This window comes from Caretta caretta, chromosome 2 (genome assembly GCF_965140235.1).
Source record: "Caretta caretta isolate rCarCar2 chromosome 2, rCarCar1.hap1, whole genome shotgun sequence".
NCBI classification, from domain to species: domain Eukaryota; kingdom Metazoa; phylum Chordata; order Testudines; family Cheloniidae; genus Caretta; species Caretta caretta.
The window spans coordinates 65,240,602-65,260,675 of record NC_134207.1 but is presented as its reverse complement, the minus strand read 5'-3'; the positions used below and the strand labels follow the sequence as shown (position 1 = coordinate 65,260,675).

The window sequence follows — 20,074 nt, the reverse complement described above, 5'->3', positions numbered from 1 at the left end:
TTTACTTTCAAATGTTTGTGTTATCTCACTGGCTTTCTTCTGAAATGAAGCATACATGCCTATGGAAATAGCAATAGCCAAATTATAGTGAGCATCATATCAAAAGATCATTTTGGATCACTCTTAAAAGTGACTGTATAAAACCTGCACCTTCTTACTAAACCTTTGAAGTGGTCACTTCAGAAAGTGGACTGCCTACTCAAGGTGGTCTATAGAATTATGTTCATTGTATGTAATAGTGTTAGCAATCCCCATTGAAGTACTGTATAGTAGATTATTTTTACTATACGTACAGTAACTGGATACTTGCAGTAGGATTCTAAAAATAGAATGTATATTATTATTCAAAAATTCTCTCAGTACAGGACATAAATGTCTGATGACACCCCTGGTGTCCAGAGAGCTATGAAGATGCCTTCCGGGGTGCCATATGACTCTTTCTGAACTCTGAGCTCCTTGCCTCTACCACTGGAAACTGCTGCTTTACCTCTCCCAGCTCCTGTGGTTGGGTCAGAGACTACAAGCGGCTTGGAGTCCTGGTTTTAAATATACAGGGTTGGAGGAAGGGGGTGAATAAATGGACACAGCTCACCATTCACTAAAAGCAGAGGATCTGCCTCACAGATCTCCCTTCCCCTTGGCTGGGGCAGTGAAAGCTCCCCCTTTTATTTGAATTGAATGTAACCTCTGAATTGTAGGCAGTGCTGATAGCGATGCCCATAGTTAAAGTTACCTGACATGTCCCATTGCAAGACCCTGTTTTCGATTGCTTATTTATATCATTCAGCCTGAAATTTTCCTTGCTGAGTGTCTGTTTTTAAAAACAACAACCCTATTTCAGCACAAATGATTCAGCCATTCCTTAGAACAAGATTAGGAAAAATTCCTATAGCTGTTTCATTGAAAAGCTCTAGACCCTCCCTACTTTGGAGCAGGAGGTTGAAGCTTGTCAGGGAGGTTGCCCTGATATCAAGGATGTGCTTTTTCTCATGCTCATGAAAAACTGCCACAATTTGGGCAAGTTATTAGCCTTGGGGAAAAAACACAGTTCATACATGCTCAATAGAGTCTTATTAGAGATTGGCAGCTAAATTCTCTGAAGAGTCTGTTGGTACTGAGAATGAACCATACCCTCAGAGCTCCTACCTGCCAACCAAACTGCACATCTACCATTTCCACAGACAGACTGAGCATGCTCCAGCCTGGGCCTGCATGATTTTACCTGCAATTGTTCCTCCTGAATACCCTGTGCTTTCAATTCCTGCCCACCCCCAACTTTCCTGGCAACGAGGCAGTGTGGAACAGAAGGAGGAAACTGCCTGACTCAGATGCAGTGGGGACAAAAGATGGATGGAGTAGGGGTGGAGGGAGTAGATTGGGAAAAAGTAGGGGGAGATTTGGAGCTATGGAGGTGACACTGGGAGCTGGGTTGGAGACTGGGACTTGCTAGGCCAGGAGACTGGGATTGCAAGCTAGTGAGAGTGGGGAATGTGAGTGGAGGGAAATGGGATCCAGTGAGCAGCAAGAGACTGAGAGCAGGTGAGGAGATGAGGCGAGGAAGACTGACTGTCTGGGCACAGATACTGGGACAACTATCTGAGTGGGATTGGGAGTAGGGGGGAAAGACTGCAATCAAACAAGGAACCTGGGTGGGAGGTGGACTTGTATAAAGAACCAGGGGAGACTGGGATTGGCTGGGACAAGGTGTTTGGGTGGAAGATGGAGACTGGAGAATGGGGGGAAAACAGAAATCAGAGGTAGCCATGGGGGAAGACCGGGTCTTGGACAGTGAGCTTGGAGGGTGAGATTGGGTCTAACTGTGCAAAGGGAGAGCCTTGGGAGTGGGTCAAGGAGCCAAAGGGGGCAGATTAGGATGAGCAACTGGGAGAAGGTGGACAGGGACAGAATAGAGGGGCAAGGGCAGGGGCAGAAGTGTCTGTTACCGCTAAAGCGCATTCCCCTCAAGAACCTGTCATGGAATCAAAGATTCCTGAGTCTCATCATTCTGATGCTGTCAGCAATTATCTGTGGCAAAGCATGTGTTTAGTATTCCTTTAGTGATTGGTCTACATAGTGAATGACAACCTACTACACTCCATATTCATTCTACAACTACTCGGGCAATAGTTAAACCTTTTCGTGCTACTGTCCAGGTTGCTGTTATATATCTTCCATAAACCAAGGAAATAAAAGTCTGAATAACCACATATCATATTTGGCACAAAAGCTCCATTAAATTCAATTGGACCGTGAGAAAAAAATCCCTGCTTTCATTTTGCCAAAAAGTTCAGTGTTTCTAAAAATCCAGGTGTCATGGATTTTTCCAGACCAGCCAATGTTTCTGTCACTAATGTACCCAGAGTGATTCATCAAGGCCTTCATATTCATGGAATAGTACTCCTTGCACTTTATATACTCAGCTGATAAGTTTGGTGCCTGCAGAACCTAGTGAATATGCTAGACCAGAAGAATTACTGCTCATTTTCAGAGCTTTCAGTGCCTATAGAGACTCAAATCAATCAGACCACGATCAGATATTGGGACAGAATGTACTGGGATTACAGAACACAGAGGAAGTGCATGATGTGTATTTAGGCAATCAGTGGGTGATTGCCAACACTTGGTTTAAGAAAAGAGACTATCATCTTTACACATACCAAAGCAGTGCAGTATGCATAGAAATAGATTTCTTGCTTACCCAAATGAACCAGAGTAAGATGGTTAAAGATTGCAAGGTTATCTTGAGCAAAAGCAGTCTCATTCCAACCCATTGGTGGCAACGGTTGTGACTGGCAAATAGACACGGCCTGAGCTTTGCTCCAGTGAGACATGTATCAAAAGTGGGGAGTATGTGGCACGACTGCAGTCAAGTTTAAGGAGACAATTAAAAGGTTTGAGACAAGAGATATATACATTGGAACAGCAGAAGAGGAGTGGTGCATCTTCAGGAACATATTGATCCAAGAAGCTGATATGCTATGTTGATGTGCTAAGATGGGTAGATCACAATGTCATGTAAAACTGGTGTACTGAGGAGATGCAGAAAGAAGTAAGAAATAAGAGAAGCCAGAAAGGTGATGGAAAATAACCTTTCAGAAGAAGTAGTTGCTGCCTGCAGAACCTCCAAGCAAACAACAAATCAAGTAGTCAGAAAGGCAAGAAACCTAATTTAAGAAGAGCTGTATAATAAGTTGAACAACTGTCCTTAACTTGAAAACAAGAAGTATATGTGATCAAACGGACAAGAAACAAAAGGAGGGAACATGAAGCAGCCATGCCATTCATAAGGGATGCAAGTGGCAGACTGCTTGTTACATGTATGTAACCAATGGTGAAAACATTACATTGGTCTACTGAATGAGGAGAACCCTTTATATGCGATACTACCGTCATTGGAACTGACAATCACAGATGTTGATGACCGTTAAGGCTTCCCTGCTGAAGATGGCACCTGGAAAAGCAGCAGATCCATACAAAGTCATGTTGGAAATGATCAAAGCCTTGAGACTGGTTGGTATACACTGGCTCATGTAAATCCTGCATGCTATTTCAAAATAAAAGAAAAATCCCAAAAGACTGGAGAATGTATATTGGTACTGTTAAAGAAACAGTACACAACTGTTTAAAGTACTGAGGAATTAAGCTGCTGTCCCACTTCATGAAACTATTACAGAGAATCAGATAGTTGCATTCATCAAATAGCGGAGCCCATTTTAGGAAAGAAGCAGTTTGTTTTTAGAAAAGGAAAGTGGACAACAGATAGTATGTTCATTGCTAGACAGTTGGTAGAAAAGAAGCTGGAGGGAAATGTTGAGCACTTTTTTGGAGTTTTTTTTCTGATTTGGAGAAAGCATTTAACAAAGTACTTTGGCAACTACTGTTATGATGAGGTGAGACAATGTTTGTATGACAATTCCATGAAAAAGGTGAGAATGCCCTTCAGTGTAATGGAAGCTTTTGAGGTGAAGGTTGAGCTCCATAAAGGATCAGCCCTTAGTCCATTACTATTCATAATTCTGGTGGCCTTCATAAGAAAGCAAATCCAAATACAAGATGATACTGCATTAATGGCCCATAGTGAGGAAGTTTTGGTCCAGATGATTGATGCCTGGAGCAGGAAACTAACAAACTATGGCTCAAAATGAGTAAAGAAAAGAATGAAGACATATCGGTGACTCACATACGAGAGATGAATATCAACATCAAGGGCCAGCGCCTAAATCAGGTTTTTGCTTTTGCTTGGGGGCCGGTTAGAAGAAAATGTAGAAATTGACAGAGAATTGCAACAAGCCCGTTCAGTGTGGGGAAAGATAAGTGGATTTATTCATGATAAACAGATGTCCAGATTACTTCAAGGTCAGTTATACAAAATCATGGGAAGACCAGCTCTTCTGTATGGATCAGAGACATGGGTAACCAAAGAGAGGCACTTGAGAGGACTTGGAGCCATTGAAATGAAATGTCTGAGGGGAGTGAGTGGGGTGATATTGCTGGACAAAATGCTTAATGATGTCATCAGGAGTGAAACCAAGATCTACAATATCAAAGAGAAGCTGTAAGAGAGGAGGCTGAGATGGTATGGCCATGCATGGCTAAAGGGATCTCTTTTGGGGAGGCATTTGAGACTAGGATTCATGGGAGGAGAAAAAGAGCACGGCCAAGAAAACAATGGATACACCAGGTATGGGAGGACAGAGTGGACGTAAAGTGTTAGCACCTGTTAGTAAATATTAACCCTTTTAGTTTTCTTTTTCTTGTATATTAAACGTATTTACATATGAACTATTGTCCCAAAATCTTTAAGATATTAGCAAAGAGTGTGTTTGAATAGTAAGGCCAGAGTGCTGGTTTATAACCTGTGAGTGACCTATATTAAAGAATTTCTTAAGATTGAGTATTGGACCATACTTCATTATGGCTGGTGCCTCCAACTCTGGGAAAACAGTTGTTCAGGAAAGAGACCCCCCTCAGACTAGTAAAAGAGTCTGCAGAAATATAATCAGGACTGGGAGATTGATAAGGAACAATTGTTATTGCAGATGTTTTCTGTAATGATGAAATGGGGATCCATTAAAAGATGTTAACTCAGTGACAACTGCTGGTTGTTCCAGCTGTCAGTAATAATGACTGGATTAGAATGCTCTTGAGGTTACATGATTGATAAGATAAAACTACCATAAAAGATATTCCATAAGTAATGAAGTAAAAAATGTTAAAACATGACACAGTGAAATTAATCATGGGAAAGTATTTTTCCCTCCAAAAAGGGGTTTGTCTCCTCCCCTGTAGAAGGACAGAGGTTTTGAAAATCAGGTAGGGAGTGCAAACTGCTGGCATCCCACCAGTTACAGAGGAGAGAGAGAGATGCAAAAGCCAGCTCTTTACCTTACACTACGGGTAATAATGTATCTATTCTTTCTGTATTCTGAATAGTGCTGTACGAATTTCAGACTGATCATCTTTGATTAAATAATTACATTTGAGCCTGTTTGACAATTTCAAATTGTTAATAAATTCAAACATACAACAGGAGTGAACATTGGACCAGCAAGCCTGAAAAAAGACTATTCCAGTGTCCCAACCCCAGCTAGCTTGGAAAAGGGAAGAAGGAGATACTACATCGGGAGGGCCAGAGAGACAATGGTGATCTGTGTCCCATCTACTGCCCACTATAGTTTAGGATGTCCAGCTCAGTGAACCCATCTATTATTTCCTGCACATTGTCCAGCCTCACTACTGTCTACATCAAGGCACACTTTAGCAGCTTGCATATCTTGATGACAAGTACCTCCACCATTGATTTTTCCAAAGCCAAATTGATGACTCATCAGTTGGAAGTAATCTAGGGTTGCAAGCTTCCACATGGTGATCACCATTCATTTCTCCAGTGTAAGGACAGCACTCATCTTGGTGTTCATTCTCTGCAAGATGGGGTTGAGCTGAGCACACAACTCCGGAAATTTGTTTTTCTGCATTTGAAAGTTCTGGAGCCACTGCTTGTCATCTCAGGTTTGCTTCTCAATTTGGCCCCACCACTTGGTGCTCATCAGATGGGACCAAAACTGCCACTCTACCAGTTGCAGTCATTCTGTAGTCACTGTCCAATCATCTTGTTTAGTTTGTCCAAGTGCTATGTCCTTGCAAATACAACAGTATCATATGTCCTGTCCTTACAATGGAGAAGAGAGATGTGTTCCTCTGTGCTGCGTCAGTGTTTTCAGGAAGGAATTCATGAGTTATAGAATCACAGAATATTAGGGTTGGAAGAGAGGCCCACAGATTAAGGCTATCATTAAAGATTGCTTTCTCTGTGACAGCCCCAGATTTCCTGGCTGGACTCACAGCCATAGTCCTAGACAGTCAGGGAGGAGGGGGTTCCATTAGCGCTGAGATTTAACTGGGAAATCTGGAGAACAGCCTGGGGTGGATTATTTTTCCCCTCCCGCATCTGCCCAGTGCGGCTCAGGCTGCTAGAGCTGTAAGAAACGTCTGCAAAATCATCAATCTCACGGGACCTCTCACGGGACCTCCACTCACCACGCGGTGAATTTAGGAGCACCGAGGAGCTCCCTTGGGGAGTGTGTCCTCCTGTCATGTGTTCCCATCCTGCTTCCAGGGTGAACCTCACAATCGGTCTGGGCGCCGCTTGTCGCGGAGCCGCTCTCACATCACGGGGGCTCCGAGTGTGACCCCCTGCCGGAGGAGTAGGTGACCCGGGAGGCCTTTAGGACCCAGGGGAATGCCAGCCACCGTGCGAGGCTTTGGTGCCCACGCCTCCTACCAAAAATCCACAGCCCGGTGGCGCTGGGGCGCTCCCCTTCCCCGGCTCCGCGAGAGATCTGAGCCTGGCGCCGGCAGAGAGGGAGCCTTCTCCCCCACCCATCTCAGCAGCAAAGGCACCTGCCGGGAAAAATACCCCCAGGCAAGGCTGCGTGGCCCTGTGCAGGTATTTGGGTTTGTTTTCTTCTGGCTTTTCAGAGGCTCCTGCCGCCCCTTCCTCCCGCCCCCAACCCCTCCACGGCTGCGGCGTTTCAGCACTACCCTGCCTGGACAGCTCTCAGCCGCAGTCCTGCCCCGCGTTCCTTCCTGGCCGCCGCTCCTCATCTTGCACTTCTCCGGGAGCAGTAGTATAGACATTCTCCAGCCCAAACCCCAGCCCCCGGCAGGGCAAGGGCAGGGGCAGGGGCGCAAGTTGGGGGGGGGGGGGGGAGTTCAGCTGAATGATGCAATCTAAAAACAAAGGGGGGGGGAGGAAAGTGAGGGCAGGCTGGAAGGACCCCCTAGCCAGGCGCTGGCAGATGGGGCGCGTGCCCAAGACCAGCAGGGAGCCGCTCCTCCTCAGTAAATTGCTGTCTGTGTTTTCATCGGGCACGTTAAATCCGAAGCGGGAGGACAGGCTGGGGAGAACAATCAGGGGTCAAGGCGATGTTCTGGTTCCCCGAAGGGAAATCATCATTAATGGTGGTGCGCGCGCGGGGGAGGGTTGTGGGGTGAGTCACTTCCACCCGGCTCCCCTCAGCTCCTCCACTACAGAAACTCAAGGAGTAAGTTGCTCTCATGTAATGTAAGATTAAAAAAAAAAGGATTTATCTTAATCGATTAAAAAACACCCGAAAGGCAAATAAAGGCAAGAAATACCACGTATTTTATCGGACCGACGGTAATTGATTGTCAGCTGTTCAAAGCTTGGGGGAGGATGTTGTTTCTGTGGGTCTTTTCCCCCTTCTCAAAATGCTGATTCCTAAATATTTGCTCCAAATAAGCCTAAATAAAAATGAAGTTAAGGAACAGATGGCTGGTCTTTCTTTCACTTGTCAGCGACTGGACTGGATCATATTTTGGAAGGAATGATCAAATTATAGAAAGACAGATTTCATGGAATCAGATGATAAAATTGATTTTCTAGTATATGAAAAGTTAACATGGCGCCAGCATGTAAATGACATACTATGCAACAACATTATGCCATGCATGGCATAGCAAAGGTAAGGATTTTATTTTTCAGCTAATAGTAAGTTGGATAACCTTATATATCTTTTACTGATTTGTAGTTAAGTATCCAGCTTGACATTAACAGGGTCCATTTGTTTTTGTCAGCATAATCAGTTCTAACATATAGAAAATATTGCTGATGATTTTAAGGATTGTATTGATTAATCTCATCTTTGAAAATCATTGAGTATTTTGTAGGAGTCAGCCTTTTGCAAAGTAATACAAAATAATGGAAACTGTAATAATCCATTTTAAGAACCTTTTGAGTTCCTGGTTCATTATTTAATCACTCCTGACTTTTTAATCTTGTGCACACCTGATTCTGCAACTCTTACTTATATTGCATAGCTCTTACTCCAGTGAGATTCTGCAATGTAAGGGTTGCAGGAATTAATTTGACAGCATTGGTTCACATATATAATTCATTAAAGTCTGTTTGCTTTGTACATAGAGCATACCTTATTCAAACACCAGGATAGGCTGCTGTTCCAAAAGAGGACAATATCGGATAAAATGCAAATGTCTTGACTAGTTCTATAGTATACTTCAGATACGTTCCTTAAACCTTGGATCTGTAAGTCCCTGCAGCTTTCCAGTTACATGTGCAATCGATGAAACATTTACATCACTGTTTGGCAAGAGCATTTTATTCTCTCACTATAGCTATTTCTAGTGTTACCATCTCTGTAGCATCTGGACACCACTATGACATACACATGGCATGTAGTAAAGAAACAGAACCAATATCAGGCTTATTTTACTGAGGAGGGGAAGGGTTGTGAAGTTCAATGAGTAGTGGCCAATGCTGATTTTGTTTGGTGAATAAACAGAGCCTCATCCCTTTTGAATTCAATATAATCTCAAGAGATTTAATCTGAAAACTCCCCAAACAGTATTCTTCCATATAGGATTTGTGGAAATTAAAATCCTAATGTCTAGCACTTTCCTTAACAGACTACAAACCTTTATCCATTCTAAAAAGAAATTAAACTTCTCCTTTTATGTAAATTTGGAACTGAAGGTGTGTGCAAGGGCTCAGAGGTAAAACTACAGGAAAATTCCAGCATTTCCTCATTTCAGTGGTGTGGAAGTCCAATCTCTTTCTTTCAAAATAAATACAGTACAGGGTTAGTAAAGGGACTGATCCTGCAGGCCCTACTCAGGAAAAATGTGCACTGTCTTCATTGGGAATTATGCCCCCAATTAGAACTAAAAGCGGCAAGATTGTGCCAGTCATGTACGATTAACATTAGCATGCAGTGAACTGTTGTTTTTAAAGGATCCAACATTTATAATGTGGATCAAAAGAACAGGAAAATTAGGTAAGTTGTGTTTTCTTAAAGGCATAGGAATAAATCCATTGATTATGTGTCAAGTACAACTTATACATATGCTTGTGCAGATATTGTAACATAATCGTCTCTACCCATATAGTAACTCCCATCCCTCAGCATTTCCGTCACTCACCACTCAGATTTCAGCATGTTTCACAGATATCCTATTTGTATGCAAGAATTCATGGCATTATCCATTACTGACAATGTATTCTAAAAGAAGAATATTAAACTGCATGCGCAGTGTAGTCCATTGGATTGAGTATGACAAAAGCCTATGAATATGATGCTTTGTGAAGGACTGCATACTGACATTTGGACTATTTGACACACATTTCATGAATAACATGTGTCCTAGTTCCTGTTTTATTCCTTCTGAATTTTCCATACTTTGGATGCCCAAGTTCATTGATGACATTGCATATGATATGCATTTTATCAAGGCTTGGTTCCCTATTGATATCAAATTATTTGAGGAAAGACTGCTATCATTTTATGAGCTTATAAGATATTTTGTACAAAATATTTATTTAAAAGATATTTGAGTGCCACCATGACACTGTTTCTACACAACTTATGAAAATATATGATGCAAATTCCAGACTTAAAGATAATTGGCCAAATTCTCAATCGCTTTTACACCCTGCCACCTTATTACTTGAATCTCTTAATGTCTATCAACCCATAGAAACAACAGAAGCAAATGGAAACAGGTGGTGCAGTCTTTGCTGCTCTACTTGTTGTGGAAAGGTGCCACAAATATCAATCTAGTGGCTGCAGTGTTTTGTCCTGCACTATGGCTGAACTACCAGTGCTGGATAGATAAGTGTTGCGCTCAGGTAACCTGTAACTGACTTGGGGCTTGTCTACATGGTGCAGCAATACAAACTACAGGGGTATGATTTCTAAAGCCACTACTATGTTGCACAGTAATTGGTCCATGTAGACCCCTTTGGTTCACACTCAAAAGTTCCCTATTATTTTTTAACAACTATCACACAGTAGGGAACGAGCAGGGTCTGCACAGACTGCATGACACCTTACTGTGCTTTGGAAATCATACTCCCATAATGTGCACTACTCCACAATTAAGACCTGGCCAAAAGTTGTGTGTGTGGGGGGGAGGGTAGCGTGGGGGAGACTAACTTGAGAGCATTAGGGATCTGTCATGTGTTAGTGTCACTAAACTTAAGGAAATGTTTATATTTGTACCGTAGCTTGGATTCCTAAGTTCCAGGAAATTCTGGAGTCTTGAGTTGTTGAGTCTGATGTTGATGTTATAATCACAACCATTTCCTATTCCCACATTCAAGAGACGCTACAATGCCCCAGTGAAGTAAATATCAGACTTATAAAGATAATGAAATAAGATATTTTCCCCCATTTAACCTCACTGAGCCATTCTAACTCTTCATATAGAGAAGTAGGAAATGATTGTGATGGCACTAGTAAGATGGGACTCTAACAACCTCTCGGATTTTGATGGGAGAGCAAATCAAAGAAGAAGTGCAAATATTAATGAAACATAAAGAAACATTAAACTGCTGAGGTCTAGATTGTGCCATTTAGACTCAGCCTTACACTGGGGACAATGTGGAGCTGCAGCGCCCTGGAAGGAGCACTGGACACACTGTCTCATGGAGCTCTCTAGTGCATAGGAAGAACATGCACATAGCTTCATTTCAGCCAATGAGGTACAGCATAACCCTGGTCAGTATGTAAGGGATGGAATGAGAATTGCATGGTGAGGGTACTAACTCAGGAAACCAGTGTTCAGCCTCCTGCTCCATCAAACACTTCCTGTATGACTTTGGGCAGACTACTTCATCCCACTGTGCCTCAGTTTCCCCTCTGTAAAATGGGGATAGTAGTACTTTGCTGCACGATAGGGGTGATATGAGGATAAATATCATAGTATCTCATGGTATTTAGTGTAACAGAGGCCATATATGCACTATACATAGATTCATTTATAACTCCATCTCTCCTTTCCTGTTAGACAGGGGTGCTGGAATAATTTTTATAGTGTGGGTGTTGACAGCCATTGAACCAGACTGCAAACCTTGTATATAATGGAAACCAGTTCAAGCCAGGGAGTGCTGCAGCACCCCACACTCCTATTCCAGCATCTATGCCAGTATTGAGTAGAATCTAACCCCAAGTTGTTTCACAGAGTTAATATCAACATATTTTAAAAAGCAATTTAATGAGATGACACCCACATGGTGAAAGTTGAGTCACTCTGGACTATCATCTTACTTCCATTTCTGCCCACTCACTTCCCTTCCAGAATGGTTTGAGCAGCCAATATCCTCACAGATGCCAGGAGTTAGAAATTAAGGATCAGATCCTAATGGAGCTATGCCTATTAACACCAGCTGAGGAGCTTGCCCTAATACTTTAGATCATCTAAAAGCCATGACAGCAAGCTTTCAGATGACTTACGGACTTGATCTAGCTCTCAAAGGTTTGGAGATAGGGGTAACAAATCCAACTGGAACTGAAGTTAATGGTAAAAGGTAAGATGGTAATCAGAATAATCAGAGCAGTGCTCAAAGATACACATGAAGTGATGTTAATATCTAATTTGATGGGAACCCACAGGACCAGAGAAATGTTATATATCATTGGAAAGCTGGAGTCATCAGATTGTTGGTAATGTATAGCATTAATTTATCAATGATGATTCACAAGCTATAATGCCAGATGTAGTAGTGTGAAGGGCAATAGAGATAAGAATTGTCTGGAAGATGGAAAGATGGAGATGGAATGATTTTAAGGCAAACAAAGAAATCTGGGTGTAGGATTGGCTACAGAAAGATTTCAATGGTAGAGACAAACAGCTGGTAGGATGCCAAAGAAAATAATGCAGATGGCCCAGGATACCTAAGAGCTAACTTCTGGCTCTGCCATTGACTTGCTGTGTGATCTTGGGAAAGTCACTTAAACTTTGTGCTTCAGTTTCTCCACATAGCAGATGACATTAACCGTGCTTACCCATCTTTGTAAAGCACTTTGAGATCTTCTGATGGAAAGACCTATATAAGGGCTGCTTCTTCTTCTCATCTCAAAGCATCTTTACAGACAGAGAGCAGTACAGTATCATGCATTCCTGTCCATGGCTTGTTCCTCCGCTAAGCGTATCCTGGTCATGTCCATGCATACGATGTCCCACCATCTAAAAGCTGATTGGCCTCTAGGTTGGACTGACCTGGGTTGTATTTGTAATATTTTCTTTGAAATCCTGTCAGCGGTTTATCTTCAGCAGCATCTTCACCAACATCATCGTTTTTACTTCAGCCAATCCTGCATCCAGATTTCACATCCTTCTCTCCTAATGTCTTCATTTGCCTTAAAATCATTTCATTTTACACCTGTCATCTTCCAGACAACTTATCTCCACTGCTTCCAGCTTTCTGATGTCTGTTTCATGCAGCTGTTTCTGCAGCTGCTGCCAGACCAGAGTTATAGTGTTAGCATACTGGTTTGATAAGTTTTCACTTTGGTACCAATGTTTTTATCAGTCTCTCATTTCATCAACTTCTATGCTGCACTTGTAGCTAAGGCACATCATTTAACCTCATCCTTGATGGAACCATCAGCACTGATCAAGCTTCCTAGATACACACGATTTTATGACTTCACTGCTGCTGCATTTAACAGTTTGTCTATTGTCCATTTTCCAAGATGCACCCACTGGATCTTTTTGACATTTATTATATAGTCAACTACACCAATTTTCCAAGGTGTGCAGAGTTTGATCATTAATTCAGATGTCTGCCAGCTATATGATGTCATCCGCATAAACTAAAGAGCTTAACTTTAGATCACAGCCACCAAACTCATTTACTATTCTTAACATCCAAGTTAAGTACAAGATGAAAAGTGACCATGCCCTCTTGTCTTATGCCAAACTTCAACTTGAACCAGTTGCTTAATTTTCCACCAATACTTATGGCACTACAGGAGTCCTCATATATAACCTTTATAATTGCATTTATCCTATTTGGGATTCCATATGGTTTTACTACTTTCTGTAATGCTTCACAAAAGCATTTGATTTGGTTTGGAGAGAAGTACATGAAAACCGAAAACATCTATAATCCCCATTCTCACTTCCCCACTCCTACACCATTGACTGTTGGAGCGTGAATATCAAATGCAACTTTGCCAAGGTGTGAAGGTTCATTCTTCCTCACCTATTCCTCCTCAAAAACTGGCCGTAATCTGTTAACAACTGCTTTCATTTTTCCCAGGACTGATCATTATTTGGATTGGCAGGTCTCCTTTCTTCAGGATTGGTACAACTATTGTATTTCCAGTCATCCGGCATCTCCTCTTGCTCCCGTACGTTCATGTATATTTTTCCTAATGTTTTGATAGTACTTTGTCCTGCCAACTTTTAGCAGCTCAGCTGTTATATTGTCGATTCCTGCAGCCTTCCTATTTTCTAACTGCTTCTCTGCTCTTTCTTTCAATGGTTGTTTAGTGCTGATATCCATTGTGCCTTGCAAGCTGCCATGTTCATCTAGTTTGTCTAGAATGCTTGCATCTGGATGGATGACAGGGTTGAGCATTTTGTCAAAATGCTCTTTCCATACTTCCAGCCCTTCTTTGGCATTTATTGTCAGTTCACCCGTTGCCTTTCTTACTACTCATATCATTGACCTGATTGTGTTTCCATACAAATTAACCTTTGTGTATATCATTTTCATGTCTTGTTTTCTTGATGCCTCCTATAGTTGTTGAGCCTTTTTTCCAGAACTTTTGCTTGCCCAGTCTTTGTGATTTCTTCATTACTTTCCCCAACACTTTTACTTCTTCCACTTTCCCAGCAGTCTTCGCTTATTTACACTTTTCCTGTAATATTCTTGTTTTGTTGCTTGTCCAGCTCTTCTTTGTTTGCTTATGCCTTCCAATAACTTTCTTTGCAGTGTTTTCTATCACTCCCTTGATTGTTTTCTATCTATTCCATCGTGAGATTTCTTCATCATAGCAAATTAATGACTGGAAAGACGTTCCAAGTGTCACCCTGCTACCCTTTCATTTATCAAGGCCAAATTTGGCTCCAGTTGCACCCATCTTTTTCTTGGACTTGAACTACTAATTGGAAGGATTAAGTTAATCACAGCTACAGCTGGTGCTTCTATAGACTAACATCCTACCGTGACCATCTATCCCTTTTACTGATAATAATGTGCTCAGTCTGGTTTTTGGTTTGATCATCCGATGAATTCCATGTAACTTTGGGCATGTCATTTGAAACCAAGTACCACCCATAACTAGATTGTGCATCTCACAGCATTAACCTTTCCTCATATGGTTTGTCATCCCAATGCCATGTGGTCCAACACTGTTCATTTGCTAACCTTATCCGTTACCAACCTTTGCATTCTATCTCCCATTATCAGGATCTTATAACAAGGAATCTCATCTACAGTGGCATCCAACTGTTGATAAAATCCATGCTTCTCTTCCTGTTTTGATGCTTCTGATGGTGCATAACAACAGATCACAATGATGCATAGTTCATTGTAGGCAGTAGTGACAATCTGCTCAGACATCAGTTTCCAGTTGTTCATTGAAGTAACTGTTCTCTTGTCCACTGTTATAGCAACCCCATGCCTATGCTTCACTTGTGCACTTAAATGTTCGGACTAAAGGATAGTATAATTCTTAACTGTCAACTCTCCTGTACCCAGCCAATGTGTCTCCTGTAAGGCAGCAAGGGAAACGTGTAACTTCTGTAACTCCTCTGCTTCTAGCTCAGTTAGGCTAGGGGAAAGTAGAGTTCTAACATTCCAGCTGTTATCCAAAAATCCATTAATATTTCCATTTGCTAGGCGTGATGAGCCTTGGTCAAAATCCACATAAGTCAGGCTGGCTTGCTGTACTGTTTCTATAATAAGTAACAGTGGCTTATTAGGCCAACCCACTCTATCCCACTCATGGGAACACCATGTCATATCCCGCTGGGAACAGGTAACAGTGGTTCCACCCTTGTCCTCTTACCTTCCACGGCTAATGAGCTTGGGCTGCTCAGATTTGAAATCAGAGTTTCCTTCTCCTAGATAGACTTGCCTGAAGAAGCTAAGTAATCCCTGTCTGTCCCCATTTGAAATCAGAGTTTTCCTTCTCCTAGATACAGTTCTTTCTGCTAGATACTTCATGCTGGAACAACAGCATAGAGGTAGGTCTCCTGGGTATTGGCTGGGGGGTAGCCTGTCTTTGGGGAAATCCAGAAAGGTCACACAGAATATTACAGAATAAGGTGCTGTGAACCAACAGTATTATTATTATTACTACTATAAAATAAACACAGGTCCCTCATAGCAGGCAAAACCACAGGCCATTGACTGGAGAAACCAGTATATTTTCAGTATCACAAGCATCCTGCCCCTTCTCTGAATTTTGTTGGGAACTGAACACACTGAAAATAAAAAATGGCATATGTGATGAATAATTACTTCTCGTTCAATGTTTCTTGTTTTGAATAATGATCATTATTTTTCCTGGTATATGTCTGGGCTTTGTTCCTTTGGAGGGCCGATTTAAGAAGCTGTGAAAGAGCCCCAGCAGAGGAAGAAGTCATAATATGTTCTGAGCAATGCTCTTGCCGAACAAAGGCTCTGTTTTGCCATTGCACAGCAACACCATTCCGGGGGGGGGGGGTGGGAAATCTGGAGCATTTTACACAAGCAAGAGATGTAGACAACCCAAGAGGAGAAAGGGAAAATGGCAACGTGTGGGTATGATGATGGGGAATGGTGCATCTGTTACATATTTAGGAATTCAAGAGCTCAGTACCATGTGAGAAATCAGAGTGACAATTAAATTGGGTAGCTCTCTGGCATTAATGCATGTTACTAATGTAAATACCGTGGGGGCCAAATCATCAGCTGGTGTAAATCAGCATAGCTACAGCAAATTACAACAGCTGTGGAACGAGTCCCATGATTTCTAATGGAATTCTGACAGTTACTGCTTTGTTTATATGTGCTGTGGATTATTTTGCAGTACCAATACTGTAGTTCAGAGAAAACTCTGTTTAGCCCATTGATCAGAGTGTTCAGTAGGGTAAGAAGCTTGTATCTATAGGAACAAACTGTAAAATGTATTTGAAAATAAATGGTCTTAATCGCATTGGGTATTTCTAAATCGCTTGCTGGCAACCACCATCTTCGTGAAGTGGGGACTGTGTCTCCCTCTGGATGTGTTTAACACATTATGGGCGCTTCCATAACCTAAATAAGGTAATAAAAATAATACTCATATTAAGAAGTGGCATCATTTGTGATGCTTGTTGTACAGAAGTCATGTAAAACAGACCGTAAGTCGTAAAGCCTCCACCCATACTTTAAGAATCTGAAAGAACAGTAGTGTTAAAAAACTAAATAAATATAATGAGACAGATTCTTTCCCCCATTTCTTGCTCCTGTTCACTGGTGAGGGGCAGAATCTGGCTGTCTCAACTCAACCAAGAATGTGCCCAGGCTCTAACAATGGAGACATGGTGAAGGAAGCAAGGGGCAGGAAAGGAGCAGGGCAGCGTGAAGTTCTATTCCACAAATTCTCAGCTGGCGTATCATCCCTTAGAACCATATCCAATTGACATAAATCAGAGTAGCTCCTAGGCTGCTTTAATTTACTCCAGGGGTAGGGTCAGAGCTGCTGCAGATTGAGAATTAGGGAGCTTTAATTGGCTCCCTGACTGCACCCCTCCTCTGCTTAGCAGACCTTACAGCAGCAAAAATTCTGGTCCCATGTGTTTCTTTGGATTTTGAGCCACTGCTAAAACTGCTAGACTGGAAACTGATATACCACTTCTTAGACAACACTCCGATGTTAGGGGGTGTCAGTTTTAAATAAGTTTAATGCCACCAATTATAATTAAAAACTTATTAAATGCAAGAAAACTAATGCCACATTAAGTTTGAAATTTTACTTAAAAAACAAAGGCCTTGTTCTTGTGCAGCCTGCATCAGTTTTAAACCAGTGTAACTCAATTGACATCAATGGAGTTACCTCAAATTGCACCCAATGTCGCTGTCTATGGGTATGTCTACACTGCAGTTAAACACCCATGGCTGGCCCGTGCCAGCCAACTCAGGCTCATGAGACTTGGGCTAAGGGGCTGTTTAATTGTGGTGTAGACGTTCAGGCTCAGGCTGCAGCCTGAGTTCTGGGACTCTCACGCCATTCAGGGTCCTAGAGCCTGGGCTCCAGCCCAAGCATTCACACACAATTAAACAGTCCCTTAGCCTGAGCCCCACGAGCTGGAGTCAGCAAGCATAGGCCAGGTATGGGTTTTAATTGCAGTGTAGACATTCTCTAAAACTCCATTATTTTTCAAACAACCTTTTTCAAACCTAATAAAGTAGCCGCCTCACTGAGGGGTATGTAGTGTCTACATTTTAAAACCAATCTCCTTTTCAGGTATTCAATCTCAAAAGAGAAATCTGAACTTTTTTTTTCTGTAAAGGCTGAAAAACTGGGCTTGATTCTGATCTTACTTCACACATTGACTTCAGTGGAGGTATCTCCTGATTTACACCGGTGAAACTCCTAAGAAGATTCTGTGGCATTTTTTGTTATGCTTGTAGCAGTCCAGGACTTTTTTTTATAAGCATAGCTAAGAACAAGTATGAAAAACTTAAACACAAATTGTAAAGTTTTTCCAGAAAAATTACAAGATACTGAAAGTAAGAGCTTACAATAAAATTCATTTGAGCATGAGCTTTCGCGTAGCTCACGAAAGCTCATGCTCAAATAAATTGGTTTCAGAGTAACAGCCGTGTTAGTCTGTATTCGCAAAAAGAAAAGGAGTACTTGTAGCACCTTAGAGACTAACCAATTTATTTGAGCATGAGCTTTCGTGAGCTACAGCTCACTTCATCAGATGTATTGAGCTGTAGCTCACGAAAGCTCATGCTCAAATAAATTGGTTAGTCTCTAAGGTGCTACAAGTACTCCTTTTCTTTTTTCAAATAAATTGGTTAGTCTCTAAGGTGCCACAAGTACTCCTTTTCTTTTTGCGAATACAGACTAACACGGCTGTTACTCTGAAATCTACAATAAAATTATCATAGAATCATAGAATATAAGGGTTGGAAGGGACCCCAGAAGGTCATCTAGTCCAACCCCCTGCTCAAAGCAGGACCAATTCCCAGTTAAATCATCCCAGCCAGGGCTTTGTCAAGCCTGACCTTAAAAACCTCTAAGGAAGGAGATTCTACCACCTCCCTAGGTAACGCATTCCAGTGTTTCACCACCCTCTTAGTGAAAAAGTTTTTCCTAATATCCAATCTAAACCTCCCCCACTGTAACTTGAGACCATTACTCCTCGTTCTGTCATCTGATACCATTGAGAACAGTCTAGAGCCATCCTCTTTGGAACCCCCTTTCAGGTAGTTGAAAACAGCTATCAAATCCCCCCTCATTCTTCTCTTCTGCAGGCTAAACAATCCCAGCTCCCTCAGCCTCTCCTCATAACTCATATGTTCCAGACCCCTAATCATTTTTGTTGCCCTTCGCTGGACTCTCTCCAATTTATCCACATCCTTCTTGAAGTGTGGGGCCCAAAACTGGACACAGTACTCCAGATGAGGCCTCACCAATGTCGAATAGAGGGGAACGATCACGTCCCTCGATCTGCTCGCTATGCCCCTACTTATACATCCCAAAATGCCATTGGCCTTCTTGGCAACAAGGGCACACTGCTGACTCATATCCAGCTCCTCGTCCACTGTCACCCCTAGGTCCTTTTCCGCAGAACTGCTGCCTAGCCATTTGGTCCCTAGTCTGTAGCTGTGCATTGGGTTCTTCCGTCCTAAGTGCAGGACCCTGCACTTATCCTTATTGAACCTCATCAGATTTCTTTTGGCCCAATCCTCCAATTTGTCTAGGTCCTTCTGTATCCTATCCCTCCCCTCCAGTGTATCTACCACTCCTCCCAGTTTAGTATCATCCGCAAATTTGCTGAGAGTGCAATCCACACCATCCTCCAGATCATTTATGAAGATATTGAACAAAACCGGCCCCAGGACCGACCCTTGGGGCACTCCACTTGATACCGGCTGCCAACTAGACATGGAGCCATTGATCACTACCCGTTGAGCCCGACAATCTAGCCAGCTTTCTACCCACCTTGTAGTGCATTCATCCAGCCCATACTTCCTTAACTTGCTGACAAGAATACTGTGGGAGACCGTGCCAAAAGCTTTGCTAAAGTCAAGAAACAATACATCCATTGCTTTCCCTTCATCCACAGAACCAGTAATCTCATCATAGAAGGCGATTAGATTAGTCAGGCATGACCTTCCCTTGGTGAATCCATGCTGGCTGTTCCTGATCACTTTCCTCTCATGCAAGTGCTTCAGGATTGATTCTTTGAGGACCTGCTCCATGATTTTTCCAGGGACTGAAGTGAGGCTGACTGGCCTGTAGTTCCCAGGATCCTCCTTCTTCCCTTTTTTAAAGATTGGCACTACATTAGCCTTTTTCCAGTCATCCGGGACTTCCCCGGTTCGCCACGAGTTTTCAAAGATAATGGCCAATGGCTCTGCAATCACAGCCGCCAGTTCCTTCAGCACTCTCGGATGCAACTCGTCCGGCCCCATGGACTTGTGCACGTCCAGCTTTTCTAAAAAGTCCCTAACCACCTCTATCTCCACAGAGGGCTGGCCATCTCTTCCCCATTTTGTGATGCCCAGCGTAGCAGTCTGGGAGCTGACCTTGTTAGTGAAAAC

At 42.4% G+C, this 20,074-nt stretch overlaps 1 protein-coding gene across 2 annotated transcripts in view; it reads left to right on the top strand.

Moving 5' to 3' along the window:
* Positions 1 to 6,640: 6,640 nt before the first annotated feature.
* Positions 6,641 to 20,074, top strand: part of CLVS1 (clavesin 1) — a 145,126-nt gene continuing 131,692 nt past the window's right edge. Inside the window, exon 1 of one of the 2 annotated variants that reach the window (XM_048840758.2) lies at positions 6,641 to 6,946. The gene's annotated coding sequence lies outside the window, so the exon portion shown is untranslated. Of the gene's footprint in view, positions 6,947 to 7,825; positions 7,986 to 20,074 lie in introns of those variants that run through there. The other variant, XM_048840759.2, reaches the window with a different exon arrangement.